The 6,774-nt window shown below is 57.2% G+C and overlaps 1 long non-coding RNA gene across 5 annotated transcripts in view; it reads left to right on the top strand.

Annotated features, from left to right (window-relative positions):
- The window catches only part of LOC102251116, a 34,538-nt gene that overhangs the window by 27,124 nt on the left and 640 nt on the right, over window positions 1-6,774 (top strand). For 3 of the 5 annotated variants that reach the window (XR_001360363.1, XR_001360365.1, XR_001360362.1), the window contains 3 exons: window positions 3,930-4,102; window positions 4,749-4,896; window positions 5,212-5,223. This is a non-coding gene — a long non-coding RNA (uncharacterized LOC102251116). Of the gene's footprint in view, window positions 1-6; window positions 3,229-3,929; window positions 4,103-4,748; window positions 4,897-5,211; window positions 5,338-6,774 lie in introns of those variants that run through there. The other 2 variants (XR_001360364.1, XR_314656.2) reach the window with 2 other exon arrangements.

Here is a 6,774-nt window from a genome sequence, read left to right as displayed (position 1 = left end):
GGCTGCCGCAGTGAAGGTGGCCCAGTCCCAACCCCAAGCACAGCCCTGGTGGGGGTTCACCCCTGGGGCCCTGGTGTTGCCAGAGCGGGGGCCCTGCTGAACCAAGGCCTGGGTCATCATGCCTCAGCCTGAGGCTTAGGGCTGTCGGGCAAACGGCTGGATCTTGGGCGTGAGAGGAGGCAGAGCCATGGCAGCTCATCTCAGACGTGTGGGATCTGTGCTTGGGGTTCCCCAAATAGGTCTGCCTCGGGCAGGCAGCCTCCCACGGGCAGGGGTGGGGTGGTCCCTGGCAGTTCGAGGATCTGTTCAGATGGCCCTGCCTGTTTGCCATTTTCCCCTCTGTTTGTGCTCAGGCCCCTGCCAGAGCCGATCCCCCGAGCCCAGCAGGCGCCCTGCCGTCCCCGTCCCCATCCCCATGCCGTTCCCGGCCGGCTGCGTGCAGCAGCCATCTTGTCTTCCTGCCCAGAAACGTGAAATGGTTTCTCCTCGATCCAGAGGAGAGCCTTCCCCTCGCAGGCTGCCTGCCGGGGGCTGTCTGCAGCCAGCCTTAGATCCTGTCCCTAGGTGGCCACAGATTCTTGCAAAACCAGGTGACTTCCTTTTGCTTGCTTTTCCCATCTCTGCTTTCACCAGTGGCATTTTCCGTGGCACCCACTCACCTGCCGCAGTGCCCGCCATCCCCCGCGGACCCGTCCTCCCCTTCACCAGCGGGGTCCTCAAAGCCACCCCTGCCCCCTTGGGCCCAGCTCCCATGGGCTTCATCCCCCCTTTATGCTCCTTTAGTTGTTGTTTTTTGTCTGTAAATCTCACATCACCTATTAGATTGTGAGCTCACACGTAGCCAGTGGGTGCCTCCTGCCTGCTGGGTCCCCCATCCAGCTCTCTCACAGCGGTCATTTCATTTATTCCTCACCCCAACCCTGCGGGGAGCACCCGTGGCTGGTAAGTGTTCTGATCATGGTTCGAACCCTGGTCTCTCAAAGCCTTTGTGGTTTTTTTTCCTCTCTCCATCCTCTGTGTCTGCAAAATGCCTTTGAACGACGAGGTAGGTCCCCCCAACGTGACTATTTAAGGAATTTTGTAAGCTCCTAATCCTAATGCGTGGTGGGACTTGGGGTGGCCGGTCCTTTTGCACCTACGGCCTGGGTCCCTTAGCTGGCCCATACCACCCTCATTGACTTCATCCTCTTCGGTTGTGGCCGGTTTCATTCAGGAGGCCGGCTTCTTGTTTTGTAGCTGACATGGATGCATTGACAAACCTCAATGATCCTGGAAGAGGATGAGGAGATTGGGTGGGGTATGGTGTCTTCTGAGCAGAAAGCAGCTCCAGAACCCAGAAGGGAGTGGAGAGCGTGGGAGGCAGGGAGCAGGGACATGGATTGCTCTTGGACAGACGGAGGTTTGCGTCTGGACCCTGCCTCGTCTTCACCGGGTGGTTTTAGACAAATGACTTGATCTTCCTAAGTCTCCGTGTCCTCAGTCAGGGAGATGGAGCCACTGTGACTACACAGAAATGCCTGATACCTTGCCAAGCAAATAGGTTCCCGACCGGAAGTGTGGCTCCCTTGCCCCTACCCAGTAGGTTTGCAGGGACGCGAGGAAGGAACACAGCAGTTGGCTGGGCTCGAGAAGAAATGGGGGCGAGGGGAGCTTGCGTGCCTTCAGGGACAGCAGAAGCAGAGGGCAGGGGTGGGGGGGAGAAGGTCCCCAGGCAGCAGGCACCTGAAGCCTGCCAGGCCGTGCCCTTCCCCACCCAGAGTAAATGCCCCTCCACCGTCTGCCTCCGAGCGAGGCCACGGGAACGGAGCCGGAGGACCGGTGGTGGCAGAGGAAGGGTTAACCGGGGCGCCTTCCTGGGAGCCTCTGGATGCCAGGTTAGTTTCCCTCCCCTCCTCGCAGCCGTGGCTGCCTGCTTCCTGCCACGCATCCATGGGAGGGGAGCTGGGCACCCCGAGGCCCCTCGTCACCAATTCTGGGGCTGCAGAGCAGAGAGTGACGACAGCCATGAGTCGCCAGCCGACGGCAGTGGGGACCCTGGTGACGGCTGCTCTGTTGTTTTTTTCCTCTCTGGATGATGACTCAGTGCGCTGGGAGCAGGAAGATGGAGCGCTCAGCTGAATGGCCAGGACATTCTGTCAGCGTGAAAGCAGACACAGCTTGTCGGGGCTGGGAGCTGACCCCGCGGCGGCCACCAGGGTCGTTTTCAACACGGGCTGGGCAGCAAGAAGCCCACCGCTGGGTATCGGGGCCGGGGGGAGCCCCGGGGACTCACCAGGGTTCTGTGGGCCCTCGCTGCTTAGAATCGGAAAAGAACACGCAGCTGTTTGTATTTTTAGATGAACTTGACAAACAGGGTCGCTTCTTGAGCTCCTCTCATGAGTCCCAAATGGGAGACATCTTGCCAGGGCCCCTTGGGGATGCCTCCCTGTGGCTCGTTGCCTTGGACAGAAGGTGGGGGTCTCTTCTTGGGGTGGGGGCCGGGCTAGCAGGAGCGCTCCGGGACCCCACGAACAAATGCCCATCGTGGGGATGTGGCATCTTAGGTTTTCTCAGCTGGCATCATGTGAAGATGGTGGAGACACATGCCTGGCCTTAAGCTGAAGCTCAGCTCTTGGGTAGCCTGCTCGGGCCTCCCCCTTTCCTGCCTTCCCAAATCAAAGCTTATCTCCCCCCACCCCCCACCCCTTCATCTGCCTCCCTCCCTTCTCAGGGAAAACTGTAGACCTTGAGTTCCTGACCTGAAAGGTGGCGGGGGGTGTCATGGCGGCTCAGGGTTCTAGGCTTTTCCTGAATCTGCCGCATTGCGCTGAGTGCATGTGACCTTCCCCCAGGCCCCGCCCGCCCGCCGGCCCCGCCCCACCATCCCTGCTTGGGAGGAAGAGAACACGGAGCTCCATTGCCGCTGAATGGTGGCCAAACCATTATCCCCAGCATCTGGCTTCGCTTGCTCTCCTCCCCCTTTCCGTGTCGCAGGGCAGGGGAGCAGACAACCTGTGGGTGGGGACGGAGGGGCAGCCTGGCCCGGAGCTCCCGGCCTCCTGTCCCTGTGTCCCCCTTGCTCAGTCTCACGCTTTCCCACAGGCGATGCTGGCACCCCCTCCCTTCCCCAGAGACCTCGGGCGGGACTCACAGGGGGACCTCTGGAAGGAGTGGCTGTGGGGCCTTGGGATGCTGAGGGAGCAGGGAGACCTGACCGAGGTCACAGCGGACAGTTGGTCAGAGCGATGGGTGAGCCAGCCGTCCCCACCCAGAGCTCACAGGCAGCACCAGCCCCTTTGCGTCATGTCTCTTTGAGCCTGAGTACAGAGCAACTTGACCTAAAAAAAATCATATATAGGTGGGTGTTGGATGCTTTGAGTCTCATGTTTCCTTGTCCAGAAGCTGTGTGTATGAAGAGAGCCCCAACTCTGTAGTTCAGAGAGCTCCGTCGTCCCTCAGGTTTTGTTGTTGTTGTTGTTTTAATAATGTTATTGATTTCAAAGAGGAAGGAAAGGGAGAGAGAGGTAGAAACATCAAAGATGAGAGAGAATCATTGATTCATTGATCAGCTGCCTCCTGCGCGCCCCCAACTGGGGATCGAACCCACAACCCGGGCATGTGCCCTGACTGGGAATCCAACCATGCCCCCCCTGGTTCACAGGTCAACGCTCAACCACCGAGCCACGCCAGCCTCAGGTTTGTCTTTGAAAGAGCTGGTGGACAGGCCCTCCTTGACAAGACGCTGTGCCCAGTGGCACTGGTCTTTCCCCAGGACAATGGGCCCAGCAAAGTGTTGCTTCTGTCACTGGATGCTGAGCCGCAGCGGAGGGCCACGGTCCCAGGGCCACATCGTAACCCTAACGGGGCCTGGTTGGAGCCTGCACAACGAATTGCTTGCGGCTGGCCCTGTAGCTGAGCCCACCTGTCTTCCTTTTGCTTCTTCCCCACAGAGAACTCAAGAGGAGTTGAGCTCCGTGAGTGACAACTTTGTGGAGACTCTGCCCAGCTGAGGATGGTGCTGGTTGCAGAAGACAGCGGCCATACTGTGGGGTCATGTGCACCCGTTGCATTTATTTGTCACCCCCCAAAAAGAGACAGATGCGTGGCAGCCTGGCTCCGTGCAGTAAGTATTTGTCTGCATTCTTTTATTCCTTCAGACATCGGGAGTGGATAGATGTGTTTTGACCCCAGCCAGCTGCTGTGGCGTCTCCATTCTGTTCCGGCATGCCCCACCCTTGGTGCTCCGGAAGAGAGGACTGGATTGCTTTTCTCCTGCTGTGCGGAGAGCTGTAGAGAGGCTAGAACTCAGGGTTCAGCCCCCACACATCCCCCTCTCATTTCGGAGACGTCGGTTTTCCCTAAAATGGAGCCAAAAGCCCGTGTCCCTCAGTGCAGAGTGTTAATGGGCCAAATGGAAGGACCCTGTTTGCCCTCCCTGCCCCCGGCAGGGAGGTGAGGCTCTCAGTTGGCTGGCTGAGGGAGGCTGGTCCTTGCCAGCATCTAGCATGGTTCTCTGCCAAGTTCTAGCTCCAAATCTCTAGGCCGGTTGGAACCTAGACTATATATAGCCTTCGCTAAGCAATTCTTATCGGACGTGTCTGCCCTCCCCTGTGGGAGAGGAGTAGTTCTACCAGAGGATCAGAACCTAGAGAGTGAGGCATCTCTCAGGGGCCTTTCGTTCTGGGAGGGGCGTGTGTACGTGTGTGTGTGTGTGTGTGTGTGTGTGTTCGCCCGATTCAGGGCTGCCCAGCTCTCTTCCCCTAATTCAGATGCGGATGGATACAAAGGTCATATGGATGAGGGTACTGATGGAGGAGGGGCTGACAGCCTCGATGGATTTGGACTTCGGACGAGGAGAGACCAGGCCCTGGATGTGGCTGAAGGCACAGCGTGACCCGTGGCGAAGACCAGCCTCTGGTATGTCTTCTGGGTTTCCTGTTTGCCTTGCTTTGACCTCCCCCTTCCTTCTGTTGGACCTCTTGTCTTCCCTGCCTTTCCCCACCCCTTCCTCCTCCTTCCTTTGATTTTCTTTAGGGTACATGAGGGCAAGCTCAGCTCCGGCATCCGGGAACTGCGCCTGCTCCCTGCCCTCACCCGCCTTGGAGTTTCTGGAAATCTGCCTTCGCCAGGCAGAGGTGTCAGCCGACCTCGGGAGAGTTGGTGGTGACTGAGGGTGTCATGCTGGGTGGTACAGGCAGAGTGGGCTGGATCTCTGCCTTCTCCCTCTTGCAGGTGCTGTTGAGCCACCACTGCGGTTCCGGGACCCAAAGTGCTGATGGATGTGGCGCATCACCAGGCCGCTCCGTGGAAACCTGATCAGCATGGAAAATATGACTTAACCCCTTCCCGGCCGCCCAGGTAAGTCGGGTGTGGCCTGTCCCCTTCTCCTTTTTCCCCAACCCCTTCTCTTCCCATGGAGGCCATTTTCCTTATTCGGTGAGGAATCCTTCAACGTCTTCATTCAGAATCTCCCAAACAACTTTTCTCTCCTTCCCATTCTCTTCCTCCCAGCTTTTCTGCGAATGGGGTTAGTCGCCAGCAGATACGGGGGGAAGGTGGCCCGCAAAGCGACCCCGCTGCTAGGGTGTGTGGGAGATGGCTGGGAGGTTGCTGGGTGTGGCTGCTGGCAGAGCAGTTGCGTCTCCCGCGTCACTGACGGGCTGCTCTCCTTAGCCCCCAGTATATCACCTAGCCTGAGATTCTGGCTGTAACCCCTCAAGGTCCTGGGAACCCGCCTGGGACTGGGGTGTCCTCTTCCCAGAGTCATCTCTGGGGATGTCCTTTCTTACTCTAGCACCTTTAGCCTTGCTGGCCTCAGTCTAGAGCTCAGTCTGGAGTTTAGACTATGGCCTGGGCAGTAGATTTAGGGGCTCTTTCCCTACCTTTTAAAAAATATATATATATTTTTATTGAATTCAGAGAGGAAGGGCGAGGGAGAGAGAGATAGAAACATCAATGATAAGAGAAAAATCATTGTGCCTCCTGCACTCCCCACACTGGGGATTGAGCCCACAACCTGGGCATATGCCCTGACTGGGAATGGAACCGTGACCTCCTGGTTCATAGGTTGATGCTCAACCACCAAGCCACGCTGCCCGGGCTGCCTACCTTTGTGTGAGTGTGTGTGTGTGTGTGTGTGTGTGTGTGTGTGTGTGTGACTTTCTTCCTCTAAGCTATTATTGCCTTGGCCTTAAAAAAAAATTCCACGCCCAGTAAGCCATGGCAGAGCATCTGTAGGCAGTGGATGTAGAAATGTTTTTCTCTGCCTCGCTTGAGGATAATAGCATCGGTGATTAAAAACGATGACGGCTGCAGAACTGGGGAGGCCTGTCGCCTTGTAGAGACAATTCAGAGAGCCGACTCCCGGCGCTGCTCTCAACACCCAGAAACCTCTCCCCTACCGTGTAGATTCCGGCAACGCTCTGGGCCAGTAGCGCTGGTTGGAATTAGCCAGGGCAGCTTTGTCTGGTGTCTGAAGAGAAAAGGAGGGTTGCTGCGTAATTTGATGACACCCTCGCTAACACCTGGAGGCCCTGTGGGGTCCCACCTCTCTGCTCTCTTTTCCTCACCTCACTCCCTCTCCTGGGAAGGCAGGCCCGTGCTGCCACCATGTTTCATTTCTTTCATTTCTCTTTCCATCTGAGATGCATCTGTGAATTGGCTCTGAGCAGCCTGAGAGCCTCCAGACCCGTGGTTCTCAACCTTGGCTGCACATTAGAATCACCTGGGAATCTTTTTAAAATCCCGATTTCTGGGCCTCATCCTCTGGAAATTCTGTTTCTTTGTTACTAATGT

The sequence above is a fragment of the Myotis brandtii genome, unplaced genomic scaffold (assembly GCF_000412655.1).
Source record: "Myotis brandtii unplaced genomic scaffold, ASM41265v1 scaffold878, whole genome shotgun sequence".
In the NCBI taxonomy this organism is placed as follows: Eukaryota; Metazoa; Chordata; class Mammalia; order Chiroptera; family Vespertilionidae; genus Myotis; species Myotis brandtii.
This window is presented reverse-complemented; position numbering and strand designations above follow the sequence as displayed.